The sequence below is a fragment of the Lynx canadensis genome, chromosome B1 (assembly GCF_007474595.2).
Source record: "Lynx canadensis isolate LIC74 chromosome B1, mLynCan4.pri.v2, whole genome shotgun sequence".
NCBI lineage: Eukaryota > Metazoa > Chordata > Mammalia > Carnivora > Felidae > Lynx > Lynx canadensis.
In genome coordinates, this window is record NC_044306.2 from 39,491,881 (window position 1) to 39,519,284 (window position 27,404).

The 27,404-nt window shown below is 38.0% G+C and overlaps 1 protein-coding gene across 10 annotated transcripts in view; it reads right to left on the reverse strand.

The window, feature by feature from the left end:
• CSGALNACT1 (chondroitin sulfate N-acetylgalactosaminyltransferase 1) overlaps positions 1–27,404 on the reverse strand; it is a 345,395-nt gene that overhangs the window by 115,304 nt on the left and 202,687 nt on the right. Inside the window, exon 6 of one of the 10 annotated variants that reach the window (XM_030312500.1) lies at positions 11,293–11,364. The exons of the other annotated variants lie outside the window; for them this stretch is intronic. The gene's annotated coding sequence lies outside the window, so the exon portion shown is untranslated. The remainder of the gene's footprint in view (positions 1–11,292; positions 11,365–27,404) is intronic. 10 annotated transcript variants of the gene reach the window in all.

Genomic DNA, 27,404 nt, shown 5'->3' on the forward strand with positions numbered 1-27,404 from the left:
ATGCCTGGAATAAATCAAATAATAATAATAGGCAGTTTATTGGAACTAATCCTGCATGTGGCAATAGTTTTTCCTCTTCAAGAAGGGAGTTTGTAATCCAAACAGTTTTGGTGGTTATAACAATATATTTTGTGTATAACCACTGCACTTCACAATATTTCCCCAGAAAAGAAACTTCAAATCCCAGAAACTTGCTAAAATATACGAGGTGGCTGACATGGCCAAAAGATGTGGCCAGGTTAAAGTAAGTGAGGACAGAGTTAGCAGCGAGGACCAGAGGAATGGTTAGAAACAAGAATAGCAAATGTATAAAGCCATCTGTGGCAAGGAAAGGAACATGTATAAAGAGATTGGTTTCTAATGTATTTGACATTTTTAAACCTATTTCCAAATCATTAGGCCTGTGCCTATTATCTACAAGTAAATGACATCATATAATCAATAATAAAAGAAATACTCTGTCTCATGATTACTTTTATGAAATTATTAGCTAGGCTTTACAAATCTCAAAAAGCCTACAAAAAAAATTTTAAGGGTATTTTCCTAGTACCTCAAAGAAGGCTTTATCATCCAAGCTGCTCCTTAAACTATCTCCAGAACCAATGGTCTGAGACAACTTAGTAATTTACAACTTCTGTTCCAATGAAAGCAGTAAAAATGGGATAAAGGTTGATTACTATTTAAATTTTTTTAATGTTTATTTATTTTTGACAGAGAGACAGAGCATGAGTGGGGAGGGGTGGAGAGAGAGGGGAGACACAGAATCTGAAGCAGGTTCCAGGCTCTGAGCTGTCAGCACAGAGCCCAACATGGGACTCGAACGACTATTTAAAGCAGAACTTCTTGTAATGGGTAATTAATCAACTGAATTCTGATTAGAAGATTTAGAAAATATATATATATATTCATTCTCAAAATCTCTAGTTCAATTAAATGTCTATTAATAACAACAATAACATTTTAAACATTTCTAGTCATTTAGGAGTGCCTGGGTGGCTCCGTCGGTTAAGCATCCAACTTCGGCTCAGGTCATGATCTCACAGTTGGTGCGTTCAAGCCCTGGGTTGAGCTTTGTGCTGATAGTTCAGAGCCTGGAGCCTTCTCCAGTTCTGTGTCTCCCTCTCCCTCTGCTCCCCCCCGCAACTCGCACTTTGTGTGTGTGTGTGTGTGTCTCTCAAAAATAAGTAAATGTTAAAAAAAAATTAACATTTCTTGCCACTTAAACAATAAACCTACTTTAACAACTAGAAAGTAAGACTTTGTTTCTTATGACTGAGGTAAACATAATGTTCCAATTCAATTTCTAGAAATTCAAAAACTAAACAGGATTCCAAATGTGGGATGGTGAGTTGAATTCATGTATTGAATCTAATGTAATATACCATATTAAAGGCTATAGAAGGAAATCACATAATCTTATTAATTGATGCAAAAAAGCATTTGACAAAATTCAACATTCACTCATGATTAAAACTCTCAGGAAACTAAGAACAGAGGGAATTTCCTCAATTTGATAAAGAGTATCTAACAAAAACCCTACAACTAACATTATACTTAATAATGAAACACTGAACTGGGAATAAAGCAAGGATGTCCATTTTTACAACTCTTATTAGATCTAGAAATGAAAGTTCTAACTAGTGTAATAGTCAAGAAAATGAAATCTAAAGCATATAGATTAGAAATGAAGAAATAAAACTGCTCATATTTGCAGTTAACATGATTACCTATGCAGAAAATATAAAAACAGTGTCCACATACTATAAATGAGCATGTGGATACTGAAGTTAAAACTACAATACCATTTACAATCACTCAAAAATTACAATATTTAGGTGTAAATCTAATAAAACATGACCTGCATACTGAAAATTACAAAATGCTAAGAAAAGAAATCAAAGATCTAAATACAGCTGAACCCTGAACAACACAGGTTTAAACTGTGTGGGTTCACTCACATGTGGATTTTTTTCCAATAATTACACCACTGTACTGTAAATGTATTTTCTCTTCCTTATGGTTTTCTTAATGATAATTTATTTTCTATAGCTTCCTTTAATGTGAGAATACAGAGGGGCACCTGGGTGGCTCAGTCTTAAGCATCTGACTCTTGGTTTTGGCTTAGGTCATGATCTCACTGTTGTGAGTTCGAGCCCCAAATTGGGCTCCATGCTAAGCATGGAGTCTGCTTAGGATTCTCTCTCTACCTCTCCCTCTACCCTTCCTCTCTCCCCTCTCCTGCACAAGTGTGCTCTCTCTCTCTCTCTAAAAAAGAAATGACAAATGTAGGAATACAGAATATAATACATATAACATACAAAATCTATGTTCATTGACCTTTTATGTTATTAAGACTTCCAGTTAACAGCAGGCTATTAATAAAGTTTGGGAGAGTCAAAAGTTATACTCAAATTTTTGATTATACAGGGGATTAGTGCCTCTAACCCCTGTGTTATTCAACGGTCAACTGTAAATGGACTCATGGGTTGGAAAACATATTCATGGATTGGAAGACTCAACATAGGAAAAAATATAAATTCTCCTCAATTGATATACAGATTTGATGTAATACCTACAAGAATGTCAGTAAAATCTTATTACACATATAGACTAGATTATTCTAAATTGTATATGACAAGGCAAATGAACTAGAATAGCTAAAAAAAAAATTGAAAAAGAAGAATAAAATGGGAGGAATCAGTCTAACCACTTCCAGAATTATTATATAGCTACAGTAATCAAGACTGTATATTACTGACAGAGGGACACAGAGACCCAATGAAACAGAATAGTGAACCTGAAATAGATCCAACTGATATGCCTGAGTGACTTTTCACAAAAGTGCAAAAGTTAATTCAGTGAAGAATAAACAGCTTTTTCAACAAATGATGCTGGAGCAATAGAACATCAATAGTTCTCTCTGCTCCCAAAAAGAATCTCAACCTAAATCTGATACCTTATACAAAAATTAACTCAAAATGGATCACAGATTTAATTGTAAGATGTTAAACCATAAAGCTTTTAGAAAAAAATATAGTTGAAAATCTCTGGGATCTAAACCTAGACAAAGAGTTCTTTGACTTGACATGAAAGCATAATGAAATATTGATAAATTGGACTTCATCAAAATTAAAAACTTTTGCTCTGCAAAAGACATTGTTAAGAGGATGAAAAGATAAGCTACAGACTGGAGGAAATATTTATAAACAACATATCTGACAAAGAGCTAGTATCTAGAATATATAAAGAACTCTCAAAACTCAATAGTAAAAAACACAAACAATCGGATTAGAAAATGGGACAGACATTTTGCCATGGTGGGAAATCAGCCAGGAAGCCAAGGAATTGATCTAGGTAAAAGATTCCGGTAGTTGGATGAGGATGAGGGTAATGGACATGAGCAGAAGTGAATGAACCTGAGCTTTCTGTTGGATGTAGGATTGAAGGACTGGGCAATTTAGATGGGGAAACGAGAAGAAGGTGTTAGGGTAACATGAGTCATTGCATGGTTTAATTACTGAGCTGCAGGAGACTTGGAAGAGGTACAGGCTAAGAGGAAAACCAATGAACTGTGCTTTGGGCAGGGCAAGTTAAAGGTAACTGTGAGAAGTTCAGTGGATATGGCAGAATTTGCATAATACTCTCTGCCTACGCTTGGGTAGGGGTTATAAAGTAGGTCTCTACCCTTGTCACCTTGCTCCCATGATGCCCCCACACTGATTCGCCATCTCTCCCATGGACCGACCCACCAAGCTCATTCTTGCCCACAGGCTTGTTCTCTGCCTGGACTAAAACCCTCCTGGCTCCTTTGCATCTGTCAGGTCTCAGCAGAGACATTTTCTCTTTAAAGACCCTGTGCTGGTCATACACCAGAAAGTAGTAGTTGACTCCGAGTCACTCTCTCTGACATTTGTTTCATTTTCTTCATAGAAGAAGCTATCTGAAATTATCTCATTATTAATTTTCTTCTTTACTCTCTGCCTTCCCCCACAAGAAAGTTAAGTCTATTAGAACAGGAATATTCGGTGTCTTATTCTCTGTGGTCATCTTAGTGCTTAAAACAGGACCTGGCATTTAGAAGGCATTGAATAAATACTTTTTGACTGGAAGGAAGAGAGAAAATTTAGACCAAGGCTTCCATAAATCATGAAAATCAGGAGGACTATTAAGTAGAAAAATGTCCTCTTCCAAATGTCAAGGAATATAAAGGAACCAAGACTGTCCTGAGAAATATATGCTTTCCAGATTAAAGGAGGTGGTAGTCCTGCTACATAATCTACTAGCCATACCTGAAACATGAATAGAGATGTGTAACAGACAAATTTTATTCTTAAGAAAAAAACCTGAAATGACTGATATTAGAAATGTTAGCCATGGTGATTGTGATTCCCCTTGCCCCGTTCTATGATGTGATGTCCCTCCCACACCCACTGCTGAGGGCATGGTTTTGGGTTGTCGAACACAGATGGCCAGTGAGATGGCCTTGAAGGGCAGGAAAAGAAAAGAAGAGACACCTAGGAGGTAGCCTGGAAAGAAAGTTGTATCAAGGGTGGTGGTAAGTAGTTGGGCACCCGACTCCTCTCTCTTGAAGAAACAGTGGATTAGTCAACTGGTTGGTGGAAGTGACACATACATAGACACAGAAGGAGTAGCAAAGCCACAAAACACTAGATTAAACATCACAAATTCCTGATGCTAAACAAGTAATAAGACAGCAACTCTAACAAGTGTCATAGATCCTGAAAAATGGACATTTCTGGTTTCTGTGAGATTTGTGTTTCCCTCATGTGGTTCTTTAAACTATCCCAGCCCCACATGTTATTTGGAAGTTTGTTCCTTGCTACCAAAATAGTCTAACAGCCTAAATATGCAACCAAAACAGCATGCCCTATCGAGTTAATTATGGTCCTTCCATCTGCTGGATTGCTGTAGAGATGCTTAAAATGATTGTTAGAAGGGCTATGTAGTAACATGGATAAAAGCATTTAGACTATCCTGTCACCTGAGTCAGGATGATAAGATAGGGCTTCTATCCCTCTCCCCCTTCCTCCCTGGGTTCCCACCACACTGGCCCACTGATACAAAAATGATGAAATTTGAGTTCAAAGCTTCTGACCCATGGTAAATCCTTATAAATCGGTTAGTGAATAAATGTTTGCACTGTGATTATGACTGAGAAGAGACCATTACATAGAAGTAAGAGACTGGAAGGCAAAACACCAAAATGAACATTTTCAAACTTCTTAACATGGTAGGCGAGGTTTTTGTGATCTGATCTCCAGTAACGTTTCCTGCCTCAACTCTCAGTCCTCACTTCTTAGATTCTGTGCTTCAGCCATACTGATTTATGTCACCGATTTCTCAACATGTCATACTTCCCCTCACCTGTAGAACTTTGTTCATCCTCTTCCCTTTCCTGGAAGTCTTTCCTCACCTCCCACCACCCCTGAATAATCCCTATGCATTCTTCATCAGCTTAGATGCCACCTTCCAGAAAGCTCTGTGGGACCCTCCCTTACATTGTGCTGCACTTGCCTGTGCACTCAACCCTCCCACCCCCCTGTCCCCAGACTGCAGGTCACTTAAAGAAAGAACTGACCCGGGGCGCCTGGGTGGCTCAGTCGGTTAAGCGGCCGACTTTGGCTCAGGTCACGATCTCGCGGTCCGTGAGTTCGAGCCCCGCATCAGGCTCTGTGCTGACAGCTCAGAGCCTGGAGCCTGTTTCAGATTCTGTGTCTCCCTCTCTCTCTGACCCTCCCCCGTTCATGCTCTGTCTCTCTCTGTCTCAAAAATAAATAAACGTTAAAAAAAATTAAAAAAAAAGAAAGAACTGACCCTTATTCGTTGTTGCCCCCACTGTAAGTCATGCCATTCATCAGTACATTGGCACAGCCATACATACTTTCTCTGGGTAGTAGAGTAATAAAGAATTTTTGCTGTTGTTAGTTTGGTTCATACATATTTTCAATATTTATTTTAATAAAAATTGTATTCTGTAATAGAAAATAAGTATAATTCTTGAATGTTTTCATACTCCTATTCCTTAAAACGAATATCTGGACTGGATGGAAGAGTGGAGGGTCACTTTTAAATGAAGTCCCGCTAGGCTCGTGTCAAATACCGCTTTTGGCAGTTCTCACTTCAATCTCATGGTATTTGACAGAAAAGGTCTTCAGTTATCAACAAATACTGGAATGGAGACAAGATGCACTTATACAAAAGCACATCTTTTGAAACTGGCATAGGCAGATTTTATTATGGAAAATATTTCCTATCCAAAGAGATTGTCTAAGTTTTGATGGAAGGAAAAGGAGTATATAAATGACAAGGAAGGGGGCGCCTGGGTGGCTCAGTCGGTTAAGCGGCTGACTTCGGCTCAGGTCATGATCTCAGGGTCCGTGAGTTCGAGCCCCACGTCGGGCTCTGTGCTGACAGCTCAGAGCCCGGAGCCTGTTTCAGATTCTGTGTCTCCCTCTCTCTGACCCTCCCCCGTTCATGCTCTGCTTCTCTCTGTCTCAAAAATAAATAAACGTTAAAAAAAAAAATTAAAAAAAAAATGACAAGGAAGTGTTCTGAATGTTCCCTTCTGTGAGCCACTTGATTTTGACAAGAATTTTATTCTAAGTATCCAAGAAAGAAGAGAGAAAGCACAAGGATACATACATGTGCATGTGCACGTGTACACACACACACACACACACACACGTGCTCACACACACACTGATATTGTTCACTGAAGCCTATTAGATAAGCCCAAGGAAAACCATTTATATTCTCTATGAAGAAAACACTGTCAGTCAAATGAGAGCTGTGTGACTTAAGCCAAATCAAGAAGGGAAGAATGTTCATTTCATAGAAGATTTAAACTGTGTTAGTGGCAAAGGGATCATTAAATCTTTTCAACAGCAGGTTCAATGGCATAGTCCCTGTGACAGCCTCCCAGGCCCCAGATCTCCCAGCCTATCTTCCCCTTTCCTCCACAAGTACTTTCTGCCCTCCTTTCAACCTCCTTGGGTTGTGAATGACACCTTGTGAAATCCTAATGGAGTTACAGAGACAAGGGATGATGATTAATCTCTATGGGGGAGTTTTAAGAATCTGTGCGGAGGAGCAAAACACATTCATGTCTCTTAGTATGAAGGCATATAATAGGCAGCCTCTTATGCTAGCCACTTCTTCACCATTTTGTCATTTTCATTTATTTACCTACCTAAAACCTCTTAATTCATTTGATTTTTAAGAATAGTTGTTATTCAAAACAACAAAAAAAGAAAACATAATTTCTAAATTATTTTAGTTGCCTAAATGACTCTAAAACTGTTGGGTTGATTTTATAAAAGTAGCAATTGTAAGCATTTTATGAAGCCATTCCCTAGATTCCAATTCTGTTTCCTGATAAATCCAATTTCATTTCATACTTCAACAATGAAATATCAGACAGGTAAGAGCTACTCCAAGAATATCCACCCACCAGTGAGATAGTTCAGCAACAAGCAGATAGCATGGTCTAGGCTAAGCAACTGGCAATAAAACCAATTTAAACTGCCTGATGCCCAAATCCAAGAAATATAGAAGCAGTCACCTGAATATGCAAAATGTAACCCAGATTATGACTGAATTGTAATTTTAAAAATATTAGGCTTAGGGAGTTTCTAAAATTAAAAGTATATTATACAGAGAAATCCTCACTTTCTCATCTTCGGCTCCAGATACCTTTATCAAATGCAAAGTCTCATCTTGATAACAATTCAGAGAAACAATCACACTGCCTTCTTCTATCACTATCACTTAAAGTTCAGTGTATTTTTGCAAACTGTTTACACACTGAAATGCAGGCCTGTGTGGGAAAACAGGCCTGAGGCTGCTATCTTTTTAAAGGCCCATTTGCAAGGTTGGCCCTTGGCTGGCTGGCACCTGGGAATTTGGCCCTTACAAACTTCCTCATACTGATATGAAGAGTTCCCTAATTGATAAGGTTGTTCTGCTGTGCCTAGGCTGTTGGTACAAGCAATGTGATTTATGGTGAACACTTGCTTCCTTTCTGAGCACCTGGAACTTTAATAGAGGTTGCTAGGCAGAGAATGCCTACATGACCATCCCCCCAATAAAAATCCTAAACTGAGTCTCAAGTGGGCTTCTTTGGGCAGAAACAGTACAGATAGGTAGCTGCATTTTGCAATGTTAGGAAGGGTGCACTCTGTGCGACCTTTCACAGAGAGAGCACAGGAAGACTACACATGGATACTTCCAGACTCCACCTGTGTCTTTTCGCCTTACATTGGGTTGTGTCACTGGAATCCATCTTAGCCATACCGGGGCTATATGCTGATACTGTGAGTCCCTCTAGTGAATCTCCAAATGTGTGGATCATCTTGAGGACCCCCAAACAAGGCTTAACATAAAATATTAACTCCTATTGGGTAAATATTTTGTGCTCATTAATTTTTCTAATGGGGAAAGTAGACTTCCATCATTAAAAGAAGCCTACATTATAACCTGACACTGCTAATGTAATGGGTTTTCCATTATGGAGACATGACTGTAACATTTTTATAGGTTGTTTGCTGCTATTTAGTTTATGGGAAAAAAATATTTTGGTGACCACAAGGACAGGACTGTCAAACTATAGATTTAGACAGAGCCTGAATAATAAATCTGCTCCTTGCCAGAGGCAACAAAATGAAGCAAAGCAGCCAGCGGAGATATGTGCTACCACCAGGGAGACTAAGATTTTATTTCTCTAATTCAACCTTAAGAAAAATATAATTGAGTAGGATTTATCTCCACTACTTTTTAAAAATATTTTAAAAGATATTGGGAAAGAATATCACTGAGTAATTTTAGTACTGAAATACTGGACATAATAAACTTGAAACCTCAGATGTTTAAAATAATAAAAATACAAAATTAAAAATTTTTCTCCAATGGTGAAGAAAAACAAAAACTATGGAGCTTCCTGATACCTCTGAAAGAAAACTATGGATTTTTTCTTTTACTACTTTTTGAAATACATAAAACTAAACCAAAGCTGACCCCAAACAAACATGCACCTGCTTGAGTGACTTTCTTTTTCTATTTTTTTTTATATATATGAAATTTATTGACAAATTGGTTTCCATACAACACCCAGTGCTCATCCCAAAAGGTGCCCTCCTCAATACCCATCACCCACCCTCCCCTCCCTCCCACCCCCCATCAACCCTCAGTTTGTTCTCAGTTTTTAACAGTCTCTTATGCTTTGGCTCTCTCCCACTCTAACCTCTTTTTTTTTTTTCCTTCCCCTCCCCCATGGATTCCTGTTAAGTTTCTCAGGATCCACATAAGAGTGAAACCATATGGTATCTGTCTTTCTCTGTATGGCTTATTTCACTTAGCATTACACTCTCCAGTTCCATCCACGTTGCTACAAAAGGCCATATTTCATTTTTTCTCATTGCCACGTAGTATTCCATTGTGTATATATACCACAATTTCTTTATCCATTCATCAGTTGATGGACATTTAGGCTCTTTCCATAATTTGGCTATTGTTGAGAGTGCTGCTATGAACATTGGGGTACAAGTGCCCCTATGCATCAGTACTCCTGTATCCCTTGGATAAATTCCTAGCAGTGCTATTGCTGGGTCATAGGGTAGGTCTATTTTTAATTTTCTGAGGAACCTCCACACTGCTTTCCAGAGCGGCTGCACCAGTTTGCATTCCCACCAACAGTGCAAGAGGGTTCCCGTTTCTCCACATCCTCTCCAGCATCTATAGTCTCCTGATTTGTTCATTTTGGCCACTCTGACTGGCGTGAGGTGATACCGAACATCCAATGGAAAAAAGACAGCCTCTTTAACAAATGGTGCTGGGAGAACTGGACAGCAACATGCAGAAGGTTGAAACTAGACCACTTTCTCACACCATTTACAAAAATAAACTCAAAATGGATAAAGGACCTAAATGTGAGACAGGAAACCATCAAAACCTTAGAGGAGAAAGCAGGAAAAGACCTCTCTGACCTCAGCCGTAGCAATCTCTTACTCGACACATCCCCAAAGGCAAGGGAATTAAAAGCAAAAGTGAATTACTGGGACCTTATGAAGATAAAAAGCTTCTGCACAGCAAAGGAAACAACCAACAAAACTAAAAGGCAACCAACGGAATGGGAAAAGATATTTGACTTTCTTTTTCTAAAAACCACTCTGATGTTACAAATTCTAGATGAAACTGGCTAATCCAAATATTTCATCACATTTCTAGAAAAACATGGAATATGGCCCCATAGCTATGCCGGGAGAATACCAGGGATAGATTGATAAAAGTTAAAAGCAGATAAAAGTTCAGACACTTCTGGCACAGAATTTTGACTGATTATACCATAGGTCTGATCTATCCTGCTGGAACCCTATGGACACACAACCTCATCCTCCAAATAGAGGCTGTGTATCTAAGAAATAAGAAAAGCCCACTGAGAAGACAACAAATAAACAGACTATAACTTAACAGATGGAACTTTAGGCCTCTTTCCTCTCAAAAAGAGAAGCTTTCAAAGACAAGACGGGGGAACCAAGGGAGAAACCAGCCCATTCTTCCAGATGCTATTTTTCAATTACTTACTTCCTAGGATGAGAATGGAGCCACACCTGCACAGGATTCCAAGGGTAGGAATGAAGCAAGACCCCTCCCATATCAGCCCTAAAGCTAAAAACACATTTTTTTCCAATGAAACTGTTAAGGTCATAGTTCTGGACTTGACTGACCAAAGGTTGAGCCTCTCCTGTTCAGAGAGTCCTGTTCACAGTAGTTAAGTGACCACCATATTTGGTATCTCCTCTACTTTAGCAGGATGTAGGATATCCTCTTGATTGAGCAGAGATGAAAGGAATGGAATAAAATTTTTTAAAAAAAGATTTTTCTATAGAACAATTAACATTTAATTGAAGATTTAAATTCACAGATAAGACTTTCATAGAAAATGAGATTGTAAGAATTGTCTCACAGACTTAACCTAGAAAAGCAGACCTCTTCCTATGACTCTTTTTTTTCTTTGATAATAATTGATGCTGAGAAAGTATAAAATGCCATCACTGTGCCAAATGAGCTAGTGTGCTGAAAGCAAAGACTCTGCCTCGTTACTCCCTTTCAATGCCTACTAGAGGGTTTCCAACAGAATAGAGATTCAGTGAATATTTCTGGATGAATGAATGAGTATATTAAAAAGGTAAGGTAGTAGAACAACAGAAGAAAAAAATTTTGAAGGAGTAAATGAGACAAACTATCAGAGTAAACTACAATAATACATTTTCCTACCCAAAGTCTCCAGGCAGCAAAGAATGGAAGACTCTGAGATGAGCTGGTAAGGGATATGGCAACCCCATTTTTCTGTAACAACATAACAAAACACACAAATGTAAATAAGCAAGACACACAGTATGTAAATTGAAAGTTTAGTTTTGGAGTATGATAGAGTTTGAAATTTAAATATCCCAGTAAAATTCAGAACATATAGTTGCCACAGGATGCATCAAATCACCATAGAGCTTTTCTCTTAACATTTAACACAACAAAAAAAATTTATAAGTAAACGGTTTTATATATATATATATATATATATATATATATATATATATATATATATATAAAAAACTTATTGTCAAATTGGTTTCCATACAACACCTAGCGCTCATCCCAACAGGTGCCCTCCTCCCTGCCCATCACCCACTTTCCCCTCGCCCCCACCCCCCATCTACCCTTGGTTTGTTCTCAGTCCCAAACTCTTATGGTTTGCCTCCCTCCCTCTCTGTAACTTTTTTTTTCCCTTCCCCTCCCCCATGGTCTTCTGTTACATTTCTCAAGATCCACATATGAGTGAAAACATATGGTATCTGTCTTTCTCTGCCTGGCTTATTCACTTAGCATAATACCCTCCAGTTCCATCCACGTTGCTGCAAATGGCCGGAGGAAACAATAGGTTTTAAATATTTAATTCAATTATACAAATATATGTATATAGATAAATTCAGTACACTTACTTTTTAGTATCTTATCCAATTTCTGTATTCACTGATATCAATATATTAAGTATATTTCTTTAAATATATTAAAAACATTTAAGTATATTTTCATAAATGAGTTAAACATAGCTTTAATGTACGCCTGTGGCTTGTGTTTTAATGTTAGGGTTTTTTTTTCCCCTTCCCAAAAATAGAAATCATATGCTCACATGTCACATGTCCATCTTATTCTTGCTATAGCAATCAATCTCTGTGGAAGCTACTGACCACACGCAAATAATTAGATGCTATCCTTTCTAACAATAGCTCTGCCTTTACCTCAGATATTAAGAAATCTGTGAACATGAACCTCAATAGAACATTTAGAACTATGCCACATCACTCTCCACTGAAATAGAAGAGTATCATTAAGAATTAAGAGTTGGTTATAAAGCCAAACTAGAATTTTCTTAAACAAACATGCCACCAAGTCATTTAGAAATAAATACCAGGAATATCCTCTAGTGGTACACAGCAACATACATTCTCCCAGGTCTGTACTTTCATGAACATTGTTCCTTCACCCACCCAATCACTCTTGGGAATACCTGGAGCAGAGGACAAGTACTCCTGTTACAGAGTTACTGGAAAGGAATATAATAAACCAAAATTAGCCTGTATGAAACCCCTAGTTCCCTATGCTTCCAAGACTCCAATCAGTTAAAGTATTCTACTCTGGCCCCCACATAAGTTTGGGTTATGTTCACAGAGTGTGGTTATGGGCATCAACTGTGGCCATCCAGAAACTATCTATCAGAGCGATATTTGTCTAAGCTTGGCTTCCTGCTCAGACTTAATCCTCTTAGCAAAGGGGAAAAAGAAGTAGTAGCTCCATTTCTCTACGTGATGCCCCTTTCCTCTGCCTGTCACTGTCTTCCTCTGGCACAAAAATCACCTTTTCCTTGCAGGACAGTTATTCCCCCTCCATGCTCTCTCTTCTCAGTATGTTTTCTCTAAGCATCTCTCACCATGGAGTCCTTACAAACTAAATACATACCTGAACAATTTTCTGACAATACACAGCAACATATTCCAGAATATAAATGAAATTCCATTTTGGTTTATATTGTGTTATAGTGACCTTAAAGAAAAGGTCAGAAATTGGACTTTTGGGACATAAACAGATACTTATACACCAATGTCAACAGCAGCATCATTCCCAATAGTCCAAACATAGAAGTAACTCAAATGCCGATTAACAGATGAGTGGATAAGCCAAACATGGCATATCCATACAATGGAATATTATTCAGCCTTAAAAAGGAAGGAAATTTTGATATACGCTACAGTATGGATAAACTCTGAAGGCATGCCAAGTGAAATAAGCCAAACACAAAAAGACAAATATACTGTATGTTTCCACATATATAAGTCACCTAGAGTAGTCAAAATCACAGAGACTGAAAGTAAAATAGTGGTTTCCAAGGGATTGAGGGAGGCAAGAATGGGGTTACTGTTTAATGGGTTTTGCAAGATAAAAAGAGTTCTCTGTATGGATGGTGATTCTACAACTATGTAAATACATTTAATGACACCAAACTCAAGTGAACAACTATATACTTTAAAATGGTTAAGATGGTAAATGTTATGTGTATTAATTTTTTTAACTTTTTATTAAAAGTTGTTTAATTAAAAAAAACTTGGGGGCACTTGTGTTGCACAGTCAGTTAAGCGTCCAACTCTTGATTTGGGCTCAGGTCATGATCTCACGATTTATGAGATGGAGCCCCACGACAGGCTCTCTGATGACAGTGTGGAGCCTGCTTGGGATTCTCTCTCTCCCTCTCTCTCTCTCTGCCCCCCTCCCCCTCAATAAATAAACATTTTTTTAAAGTTCTCAAAATAGTTTAAATGATACTTTGTTACATATATTTCAGCATAATTTTTAAAAAATTATTACTGTAATATACCAAAACCATTTAATTATATGCTTCAAATAGTTGCTTTGTAGGGTATGTTAACTTATATCTCAGGAAAATTAAAAAAAAGAAAAAAGAAAAAATGGCCCTTCCCATGTGACAAATTCCCAATTTCATTCAATCCACAGCAACTGAGGGCCCCAGAGACAATGTTGTATTGAATGAATTGATTCCTACTGGATGTTGCAGATAATTACAGATGGCCAGCTTCAGGCTACTGAAAGGGACTGGCCAAAGCTTCCACTTTTCTCTCCACTGACCTTCATCTACCCCTTGCTTATCATGCAATTATTTATATAGTCCTTATATATGTATTTATATAGTGCAATTATTTATATATTATTTATATAAATATTTAAATATTTATATAGTCCTGCTAATGAAATAATATCTTCAAAGTTGTCTTGATCTCTATCCAAACTCAGAATAAAACTAAAAAACTAACCTAACTGTTCTTTGCAAAGAACTCAGAATCGACCAAACTGAGGTCTTGCCACCATAACTAAGGTCCCTGCATCAGTATCACATCAATGTCCAGGGTGTTGGATGCTCTTCTGGCATCATGAAGCCAATGAACTAGAAAGATGCTCTTCCCAGAGGGAGTAGATAGTAGCTGAATCATCAGAAGGCACTTTCCTAGAAATACCTGACAGTGATTTTCCAAAAATATCTTCTGAAAACTCACTAGTGCCTCAAAGTAGACTCTCCTGGTACTTTTACACCCAAGAATATAAGAGATACAGAAAGATATCCTGCATCTAACTGGCTAAAAAATATGTTAGCCAAAGAGGTGAAGGTTCCATGATGCCAAAGGATGAATAATAAAAATAAAAGCACTGTTTTGCTGAAAGTCTGTTCATCACTTGCTGGGGTATTTTTTAATATCTAAATTTTTTTTCATTTTAGAGAGAGAGAAAGCGTGAGCAGGGGAGAGGGGCAGAGGGAGAAAGAGAGAGAATTCCAAGCAGGCTCCACATTCAGTGGTGAGCCCAATGTGGCTTCAATCCCATGTCCCTGGAATCATGACCTGAGCCGAAATTAAGAGTCGGTGGCTCAACCGACTGAGTCACCCAGGTGCCCCACTTGCTGGGTTTTCTGAAGTTTAACATAACTTGTACCCAAATAAGAGACAGAAGTAAAATCTCTTACTCTTTATTTATGGAGTAAGCCTGGTCATTTGGAATCAGAAATGCAGCTAGGTATTTAGCAGAATACAGTATAATATACTTTAGGGACTTTCACTTAATTCAAGAATAATAATTTTAGGGGTGCCTGGATAGCTCAGTCAGTTGGTTAAGTGTCCAACTTTGGCCTAGGCCATGATCTCACTGTTCCAGAGTTCGAGCCCCACGTCAGGTTCTGTGCTGACAGCTCAGAGCCTGGAGCCTGCTTCAGATTCTGTGTCTCCCTCTCTCCCTGCCCCTCCCCCATTCATGCTCGTTATCTCTCTCTCAAAAATAAATAAACATTAAAAAAAATTTTAAGGGGCGCCTGGGTGGCACAGTCGGTTAAGCGTCCGGCTTCAGCCAGGTCACGATCTCGCGGTCCGTGAGTTCGAGCCCCGCGTCAGGCTCTGGGCTGATGGCTCAGAGCCTGGAGCCTGTTTCCGATTCTGTGTCTGCCTCTCTCTCTGCCCCTCCCCCGTTCATGCTCTGTCTCTCTCTGTCCCAAAAATAAATAAACGTTGAAAAAAAAATTTAAAAAAAAAATTTTAAACAAAAGAAAAATAATTTTAAAACTCCTAGGAAAAAGAAAGATAGATCACCAATATGTATAATAAATTTTAACTAGTAAGTACTACTGAGAAGTGAAGAAAAGAGCAAGATTACATAAAGAGGAAGCAGGACAGGACAGCAGCTGCCTGACCCTGAAGGACTGGGATCCGTTCCCAGAGTGATCATCATGATGGTGGGGGAAGTGGGGAGAGCAGCTACATTTTCCAAGCACTATATTAAAAAATTCATATGTATGATATAACACATTGCCCACACCAACTCTGTGAGGCTGAAAGTCTGGAAGTAGACCGTCATAGGACAGAGTATTAAATGTTTCAGATAAATAGTGCTCTGGAGTATATTCCAATCAAATCATAATCAACACTAATCACTGTTTTTAAGTTTATGTATTTATTTTGAGAGAGAGATTAAGAGTGCAAGATGGGGAGGGACAAAGGGAAAGGGTAAATGAATCAATCCCAAGCAGGACCTGCGCTGTCAGCACAGAGCCCAAAGCAGGGCTCAAATCCACAAACCATGAGATCGTGACCTGAGCCGAAATCAAGGGTGAGACATTTAACTGACTGAGCCACCCAGGCACCCCTCAACATTAATCATTTAAAATTAGAAGAGCCAAATTTCCCATTTCATTACAACTGGATTTTTCCTCTAGAAAGGCAAATTTGAGTTCCAATAATTCTGGCACTTCTTTCTAATGCTTAATAAATATTATAGAATAAATTAGACAATAATAATAAGTTATTAGAATAAATAAATGTGTGAATAATAAAGCTACTTTGTCACAAATTCCAATGTTGAATATCAAATGAACCATGATTCTGAATTCATGATTCACGACAAACTAAAAAAACGTGTTACCTTTTCAATATATTCCAAAAACTTGTTACTGTTAGTTTTCTCAAATATTAGTTTTTAAAAATATTTTGTGACATACATTAAAAATTTATACATGCATGGGGCGCCTGGGTGGCTCAGTCAGTTAAGCGTCTGACTTCGGCTCAGGTCCTGATCTCCCAGTTCATGAGTTGGAGCCCTGCATTGGGGTCTGTGCTGACAGCTCATAGAGCCTGCTTCAGTTTCTGTGTCTCCCTCTCTCTCTCTGCCCCTCCCCTGCTCACACTCTGTCTCTCTCTCTCTCTCTCTCAAAAATAAACATTAAAAACAATTCATACATGCAAATATACTTTTATGTAAATTTATTTTAGTTTTATCAAAATAATACATGCACATAATTTAAAAATCAAATGGTACTACAAGACTGGCAATTAAAAATAGCTGTCCTTTGCCTTCCCCATCCTCCTACGCAATGACCAAAGGCAATCACTTTCAACCCTTCTGGTTGTTTCCTTCAGTATTTACCTTCATATTTTAGCTAATATTCTTCAACTGTTATTTCTTACCCATTTTTAAGGTCTATTGGCTTCCTACTTTAGAAGATGAAGATTTAGCTTCACACATACTTCACACCTCCCACACATAGTTCCTCTGCCCCCTCACAAAAATCTACTCCATTTAACTATACCACAATTTCTGGTTACAAAAATACTCACTATTTGCATTACATTATTGCATCTGTTTAAATATTGTTTATAACTGAGTACAATAGTGTACTACAATTATATTTCATTTCTGCTACAACTTTTTGTTATTCCTGTTGTTAATAATTACCTCAATTTTTCAGTTGCTTACTTATTTTTTAATATATCTAACTCTAGGATAGAACTAGAAAACTTGTCCCATCACAGATAAACACCTTAGGTGATCTTTCTTCTTACTGTTTGTTCCCATCTCCCCTGGCCCCTCCATCCTCCTGTCCAATCTAGAAACACTGTCTTCCAGATCTAATCAATGATACCAGGTGTCACCCTGGAATTTCTCTTTACCTCCCATCATGGAACTTCCTTCACTTTCCCCTAGTTCCTGCATAATTTTTGGTTTATTCTCTCAACTTGGTAGGGCACCTCCTCCAGGAGGGCACCTACCCAAGAAAACATGCATGAGAGACCAATTTTTGAGACTTTGCATATCTGTCTGAAAATAGTCTTATTTCACGCTTACATTTGGTTGACAATTTGGCCAGGTACAGGATTCCAGATTAGAGGCTATTACTTTCCTTCGGATTTGGAAGGTATTTATACAAAGATTCACTATTGCAGTTGAGAGGTCAGATACTAGCCTGCTTCCTGAGCCTCTGTATGTGACCTACTTTTTTCTCTGTGAAAACTGTTAGAAAAAAAAATTTTAATTCACTTTATCAGACGTGTCTTTGAAATGGTTTTTTTTCATTCATCGTGCTGGGCACTTAATGTACCCTTTCCATATGGAAATTTATGTCCCTAGACTTTGGAAAAGTATTCTTTAACATTCTTCTATAAATTTTTCCCCTGCATTTTCTCCATTTTCTTTCTAAAACTCTTATTAGTCAGATTTTGGACTTCCTAAAAGAAGCCTCTTATTTCCTCCTCTTTTTTCTCATGTTTTCCATCTCTGTCTTTTCATTCTATTTTCTGGGCAGTGTCATCAACATTCCAAATTTTCACTGAATTTTAACTTGTGCTATCATATTTTTATTTCCAAGCCTTCTTTCATAAATCTTCTCTGATCTCTTGAAGAATATCAATTATAATTATTTGAGGTGTTTTTCCCCTCTCTGCTTTTCCCTGTTTCCTCTAAGCCTCTTTTCCTAGTTGCTTATTTGTTTTTATTCCATTTGTTCATGTTACAGATGGCCCTCAAGTATGTATTTGATATATGTATGTAATCAAATATGTATGTATTTGTCCACTGTGAGGTGTCAAAAGCTGAACTTACATGGCATGATTGGCGTGGGAGTGATCCAGCCATTTTATGGGAGGCCTCCAAAAGTCTTTCCTCTTCAATCGGTCAGTTTCCCAGCAAAGAATCCTCAAATCCTCTAATCCAGGAATGGAGAACTATGAGCCTGGTATCTGTTCTGGGTGCCGAGAAAGGAAATAGCACCTTTCCATATGTAGATATTTACATAAGACTTCTGTTTTCCCTAAGGTATCTTATCCACACTGTCGTCTATATCTGCTATTTCCAAGTCCAAAGCTTCTCTGACTTAAGTTCCCTAGAAAATATATCTACCAGGGTATTTGTCCAGCCACTTGGGATGAAAGAGTTCTAACTACTCCTTATTTGGGCTTTCTATCCAACACCAGTTTTTAGCCTCAACCTTCACACCTGTATTCTGGCATAACTTGTGGTTCCAAGTGTGGTTCCCAGTTTCTGGTCCTGACCACAAATCAACCTCTTCAGGCTAGCTTCCCTGCTCTGTGGGCACCTGGCCTTCAGTTTTCTCTCCTCTGCTAATTCAATTCCTATTTATCCATTGCCTTCCATCTTCCAAAAATTTGTTGATATCCCTCATCCACCAAGCCTCATCTCCCATTTTCTTTGTCCATGTGGATTTACACCTTTTTTATTTGTTACCTATTATTTTGTGTGGTCTCTGAAGTAGAGATAAACAAGTGTGTTCAAACTGCCACGTATAGCCATAAGTTCAAAAATCTTTTCATCACACACAACAAAATTCAGGTTAGAAGTCTTGTTTAAGAGAATAGCATTTGGTCATACCTTGGCAAATGTATTAGGTTCAATTTTTGAGGCTATAAATCATAACTTACAGACGACATGGAGAAAACTCTGATGGATAAAAAGCAGTAATTAGAGGACTGGGAAACTGACTTAAAAGAAGGACCTAAACAAACATATTTGAATATACCATGAAAAGAGGTTTGGGGGTGGGATTTAGTAATCAAGTAGATGATGGATTAGTATAGACACAAGACGGTTGGCCCAATTTCTTTGTTTCCATTTGAAACAGAGTAAGAAAATGGACTTAAGACATAGCATAAGGAAAACTCACTGACAGTGAAGTATATTAAATATTACCAGGAGAGGGTGTGGAAGTTTCTTTTCCAGAATTATATTAAAAGTGAGAACAGTCCACTTCTTAGAGGTAAAAATTCTGCACTAGATGACATCTTAAATTCCTTCCAGCTGTATGCTTTTTTTCTTTCCAATAGACCTGTATGCAGAAAATAATACTGCTATGCCAAGCTGCTTCTTTTTTTTCCCCTAATAGAAATATTCCTCTTGGAATAAGGAAGATTATAGCTAAAGCAAGTTCAGTTCGGCTTCAAGATTCACACTTGCAAGTTCCAATACTTTTTTAGTGAAATTAGAGATTGACTTGCTATACATTAAAAGCATGACTACATTTAAAATGTGGGTAGCACTTCAATATTGAGACAAACATTAGTATTGCTAAAGTGTTAGATTTTGTTTTACAGTAAGCCACACTTTTTTTATTTTTTTAAATTTTTTTTTTTCAACGTTTATTTATTTTTGGGACAGAGAGAGACAGAGCATGAACGGGCGAGGGGCAGAGAGAGAGGGAGACACAGAATCGGAAACAGGCTCCAGGCTCCGAGCCATCAGCCCAGAGCCTGACGCGGGGCTCAAACTCACGGACCGCGAGATCGTGACCTGGCTGAAGTCGGAGGCTTAACCGACTGCGCCACCCAGGCGCCCCTAAGCCACACTTTAAAAAAGTATTAGTTTCACCTTATAAAATGACTCATAAAAATACAGTCAAACTACAGTTAAACAGAATGCTTATCAGGTCAGAAGATAAAGTACTTGTAATTTCCTATGCACCTTTGAAAATGCGCTGACCAAGAGCATGATGGTGGCTAGGAAGGGGCCACTAGGAGGAACACAGGCAGAGGAGGATGTATTTGGGATGGCTGGAAGACACATCGTGAGGACGTGGCAGAGGCTCAACCACATGAGGCCCTGCCTCCATTGTGTGCTTGATTTTTATGTTTTCATTGTTAAAGACATATGGGTTGGTGTCTATTTTTGTTTTTAGTACAGAGATTTGAGCCTGACCTCACACCATATACAAGAGTCTACTCCAGATAGGCTGAAGACCTAAATATGTGAGACAAAACAAACCATTTAGGAAAAAAGAGCAAGACCACTGATTAGGAAACAATTTCTTAAATAAGATAGAAAAAGCACCAACCACAAATACTGATCAATAAAATTTTTTAAATCTGTTTATTAAAAGATATCCTAAAAGAAGTAAACAGGCAAGTCACAGAGAGGTAGAAGATGTTTGCAACATATATAAAGGACAAATAATTTGAATCCAAAACACACTTTTAAAGAAATCCCACAGATCAAAAAGGAAAAGGTAACCTAACAGCAAAGAAGATACCAAGGGCCAACTGACATGTAAAAATGAGTTCAACTTCATTAGTCATTTGAAAAATGTAAACAAAACTATAATAAGATGCCACTCTATGCTCATCAGAATGATATTTTTTAACCAGACAATATGTTACATAAATTGGTGCAGTTCCTTTAGAAAACTGACAGTATCTAATAAAGTTGGAAGATATACATGCTCTATGGCCATCAGTTGCACTCCTCAATATATACCTAGCAGAAATATGAGTACATATTTATCAGGATACCTGTATAAGAATGTTTCAAGCAGCATTCTTTATAATAGTGTAAAATTAGAAACAACTCAAATGTCCATGAATTGTAGACTGGCCAAATAAATTATCACATATTCATTTGGTGGAATATTTTACAGCAATGAAAATGAAGGAACTACGCTACATGTAACCATGATTATGAATCTCATAAAAATGAAGTTAAGCAAAAGAAGCCAGGCACAAAGGAATAACTCCACTTAAATATGATTCTGTATTATGATTCCATTTAAATTAAGTTTTAAAACGTCATTAGGAAACCAAACTTAGGAGGTGAAACTACAAATAAATCCAAGAATAGTGGTCAAATCTGGATAGTGGTCATGTTGGGGTGAGCTGGGGCACTGTGATTGGGAAGGGATACAGCAGAGCTTCTGCCCAACTGGCAGGATCCTGTTTATTGATCTGGACCGTAGGTTACATATATTATTTGCTTTAAATAGTTCTGCTGTCTGTACATTTATGTTGTTACATGTTTTACTAGATTTTATTTCAAAATATAAATAGTTTAGGAAAACAAACAAAGCATACATAAAGCAGATACTCTGGCTCCTTATCCCACACAAAATAACTAATGTTAACAATTTGGTGTGTATCCTTACAGATGCACCTGCATGCTTTCTTATAACTTAAAAAAGAAAAACTACTAAAAAAAATATTGAGAAGGAATCCAAAATGGAATAATTCAATACCAAATCCATTGCAAAAGTGTTACAGTGAGATGTCAACGTACCTCCTTCTCATCTGAGTGAACACAAATTTTAGTGAGACTCCTAGAACTCATAAGCAAGGTCACAGGATACAAGATTAATAGACAAAAGTCAATTACTTTCCTATATACAAGCAATGAACAAGTGGAATTTGAAATTAAAAACACAATACCACTTACATTTGCGCTCCAAAACATAAAATACATAGGTATAAATCTAACAAAATATGTAAAAGATCTACATTAGGAAACCTACAAAACTCTGATGAATGAAATCAAAGAGTTAAATAAATGGAAACATATGTTACATTTATGGATAGGAAGACTCAATATTGTCAGGCTGTCACTTCTTCCCAACTTGATCTATAAACTTAATGCAATTTCAATAAAAATCCCAGCAAATTATTTTTGTGATATTGACAAACTGATTGTAAAGTTTATAAGACAGAGGCAAAAGACCCAAAATAGCCAAAATGATATTGAAGGAAAAAAACAAAGTTGGAAGAATGACACTACCCGACTTCAAGACTTAGCATAAAGCTACAGTAATCAAGATAGTGTGGGATTGGTGAAAGAATAAACAACTAGGTCAATGAAAGAGAATAAAGAGCCCAGAAATAGGCTCACATAAATATTGGCAACTGATCTCTGACAGAGGAGTAAAGGCAATACAATGAAGAGAGTCTTTTCAATAAATGGTGCCAGAACACCCAGACATCCACATGCAAAAGATGAATCCAGACACACCCTTCACAAAAATTAACTCGAAATGGATCACAGACCTAAATGCACAATGCAAAAACTGTAAAACTCCTCAAAGGAGAAAACTTGGGTTTGACTATGACTTTTTAGATACAACTCCAAGGGCACAATCCATAAAAGAAATAGTTGATGAACTAGACATCATTAAAGTTAAAAACTTCTGTTCCACTAAAGACAATGTCAACAAAATGAGAAGACAAGCCACAGGCTGGGGAAAAAAAATTTTTAACTCAACAAGAAAACTAAAAATATGATAACCAAGTGGGCCAAAGACCTTAACAGACACCTTGCCAAAAAAAGATATACAGATGGCAAATAAGCATATGAAAAGATGTTCTACATCACATGTCATCAGAGAAATGCAAATTAAAAGAAGGTATTACTACCCATGTGTAAAAATGGCCATAATCCCAAACACTGACAACACCAAATGATGGAGAGGAACAGGAACTCCCATTCAATGCTGGAGGTAATGCAAAATGGTATAGCCACTTTGGAACACAGTTTGATTGTTTCTTACAAAAATAAACATACTCTTACCACAATATCCAGTAACAGTGCTCCTTGGTATTAACCAAAAGAGTTGAAAACTTATGTCCACGTAAAAGCTTGCACATGGATAGATACAGATGTTTTATTCATAACTGCCAGAACTGGGAAGCAACGGAGATGTCCTTCAGTAGGTAGATGGAAAAACAAATGTCTACACAATGGAATATTACTCAGCACTGAAAAGAAATGTGGTATCGAGCCATGAAAAGACATAGAGGAAACTTAAATATATATTACAAAGTGAAAAAAGCCAATCTGAAAAGGCTACATACTGTAGTATGATTCCAACTATATGATGTTCTAGTAAAAAAAAAATGAATATAATTAAGAGATCTCTACATGGGAGGATGGATGCTGAGGGATAAACAGGTGGAGCACAGAAGATTTATGGGCAGTGAAAATTGTATGAAAAAAATAATCTGTATCATACTATAAAGATGCATACACGAATCACTATACATTTGTCAAAACCCACAGAGCGTATAATGCCAAGAGTGAACCCTAATGCAAACTGTAGACTTTGGGTGACAAGAAAGCATCAATGTAGGTTCATCAGTTGTACCGCATGTACCACTCTGATGGGGATGTTGACAATGGGAAAGACTATGCCTGTATGGGGATAGAGGGTATATGGGAAATCTCTGTACGTTTAAGAAGAAGTCTTTAAAATGTAATTATTCTTCTCAGCTGAGAAAATATTGCATCCATAAAATAAGTACAGGATGTTATGGAGAAATAATAATCACAGAATAAGAAAGGAATACACACACAACAAATTTTTTTAAAAAATCAATAGAAGGTCGGAAGATAAAACAGAGAAAACCTTCCAGAATACCAAGAAAAAAAAAGAAAGAAAATACAGGCATCTAAAAAATAATTTCTAGTTTGTCCACTTGTCCATCATCTAACAGGAGTCCTAGAAAGAGTGAACAGAGAAATCAGGAGAAAATTAGGAAAGGAATAGTGGAAAATAAACGAAATTTTGAAAATTGCACATGTGAATAAAAGATGGGGCAATTTCAGAACTTCACAGCAAAAGAGATTATTGTCAAGGCTTCCAAAGAGAAAGCGTAGATCACCTGTAAAGGAAGGCTAATTAGATGTATATAAGTCTAATCAGCACACTGGAGACTAAAATGAAGCAATGCCTGAAAGCTCTGAGGGAAAATAAATGTATTGATTTGTCAAACAAGTGGTATCAGTTTGGGTAACTATAAAGTCAGTGCACATGACAGAAGAAGATGGGGAGCAGAAAGAGGGATAGGAGCTAATGGGAAAGGTGGATGTGCTAAGATCTTCACTCTGTAGGTCCAGGACCAAGTGATTCCCTCTAAAGGTGATGAAGCAAGATATAAAATTGTAACTATATTGCCTAAATTACATAAATAGAGAAACTAAGAATTGTGATCCAACTATGTTGCGTGAGGGGGGATGGAAAAGTGTGGCAGGAAACAAGTAGCCACCGTCCAAAACTGATAAGTGAGGAGATAACCACGTAAGCACAGAACTTAAATATATGACGATAATTACCAAAAGAGGCAGTTACAGGAGTTAAAAGTGGTTTCCTCTGGCAAGAACCCATGGGTGTGGAGAGGAGTGAGGCCAAGGAAAGGACTGCTTTTATTCTAAGGCATTCTGTACTACTTGACTTTTTAACCATGGGCATGAGTTACTTGGATAAAAAATCAAAAATTAAACTTTATGATAAAACATATTTATGACTTGGTTATTGATCTGTTGTTGCAGGGAAGGTTGTGTGACTGGGAGATGGATGGTGGGGGCACCAGCCAAGACAGCACTCAGGGAGAGAGTGGACTGTGAGACAAAGGGAAGAGTCTGGTTGAGAACCTGCAGAGTTTGAGGTCCCTGTGGCAGGAAGAAATGACTAACTAGACTGGGGTATGCCGATCAAAAGCTTAAGGGAGAGGTTTGGGCTGGAGGTAACAGTTTGACAGCCATCTGTTTGCAGGTTAGATAAAGTCACGATTATGAGGGAGGCTTCCTGAAAGGAATGTGAGGTGGGCTTAAGGGGTGGGCCAAGGAGGAAACCCTAGAGAACATTTATGTCCAATGGAGGGGGAGCCTGCAAGAGAGGACCTGGAGTGTGTGGTGGGATGGACACTTGTTGGTTTGTCACTTTCTGCCTTCAGAAACTATCAGATGTAATAGAGAGGTCCACCTTAAAGGGCCTAACTCCCAAATTTTCAAGATTTCATGCACTGCCCATAAGTACTCTCTGACCTAAGAGGTCTAACCACGAGATGGAAGCATAATTCCCACATACCTAATAACGAACTAAAACCAACCCTGCCACTGGCTCAACTGGAAACATCTACAAGCATTCAAGTGCATCTCTGCAGTCAAGATGCTGGCTAGCACTCCTGACTAGACACTTCAGACTGTACTTGGCATATTACAGGTGGTTAGGTTCCAGGGCATTAGGAAGATCTGCTCACAAAATGAAAATTTATGGGCTCTGCCTAAGAATATGATATGTCCTTTTTGTGGGAAATAGTGAACCTGATATGTAAACTAATGCACTTCTGTGGAAACACACCAACTCCATTCTGCCCATTGGTAATTCAGCAGTAGGGGAGAGTCACAGAAATTGAAGAAGTAAAATGCTCATCTTCATTTTGCCTCTGAAGTCCCATTTTATTTTTTTTAATGTCTATTTATTTTTGAGAGAGAGAGAGAGAGAGAGTGGGGAAGGGACAAAGAGACAGGAAGACAGAGGATCTGAAGCAGGCTCTATACCAACAGTGGAGAGCCCGATGCTAGGCTCAAACCCACAAACTGCAAGATCATGACCTGAGCTCAAGTCTGACGCTCAACCAACTGAGCCACTGAGGAGGGTGCCTGGGTGGTTCAGGCAGTTGGGCACCCGACTCTTGATTTCGGCTCAGGTCATAACTCACAGTTTGTGGGTTTGAGCTCCATGTCAGGCTCCAGGCTGGCAGTGTGGAGACTGCCTGGGATTCTCTCTCTCTCACTCTCTCCCTGCCCCTCCCTTGCTCACTCTCTCTCTCCCTCTCAAAATAAATAAACTTAAAAAAATAAAAATAAATAAAAACAGTCAACTGGAATGTGTATTCTGTGGTATATTTTTCCCTCAAACATAAGAACAATAAAACACTGAAAGTTATGATAATAAGCATGAGCAGCGTCCTGCATTTACAAACTACGTGAAAAGGAATATTTTATTAGTGAATGAAATCATAATTTAACATGGATTCTGTTCCTTTCATGCTAGAAGGGGGGGAAAAGGCAACGATCAATATTCACGAAATCCAATGGATCTGCCTTTGGCGTCAATTCAGAGTCAAGATTCAGGGTCACTGCACCACAGCGAAGGAGACTGCTCTCTGATAGTGTGTTCTCTAGTCCATTTAACAAGCTGGCACAATCGGAACTCTGCATTATTGAGACTGTTCTGTATGCAAGCTCCTATCTGCTGCAAGCAGGCACAAACTAATAGATTCTCTTTTTTTCTAGGATAATTTCTTTAGTGCCAACACGCAGAGCTACAATAGTCATATTAATGCACCAACTACCTTGAAGCAAATCTAATCTCAAAAAGACTTAGCAATTGTCAGGTCAATGCAAAGATTAAAGTAAAACATTATGAAGTTTCCAGATATAAACTAAAATTGAACCAGGTGCAGACACTTAAAGTAAATCAGCTACAAAGTCAGTGACACCTGTGGGCAGGCGTGCTGTAAACAGACCTTATATCACCACAGATGAAAATGATCATCTGCCCAGAAAAAGTCTTAAACCGTCACTTGAACATCCTTCAGAAAAGAAAACTAAAATTAAATCCTGGAAAAGCATTCTCATATGGTCTAGTCCAGTGAAAGGGAACAGGCGAAATTGTTGAGGTGCCTACGACTTCCCTTATGTCTTCTACAAATCTCATTGCTCTATCTTTAAAATATATCAGGCAGCCACCAAGTGGTCACTATTTTACTCCCTAATCACAATTCCCTGCCTCCTTGGTCTCTCACTATGAAACTGCAGGAGCCTCACCACTATCCCTCTTCCTTTCTAGTCTCTCTTCAACTATCCTACACCAGTCAGAGTGTATCTTTCAAAACTGAATGCAGACTGTGTTATTTTTCCTGATCACGACTCTCCACTGTCTTCCTGCACACTTAGAA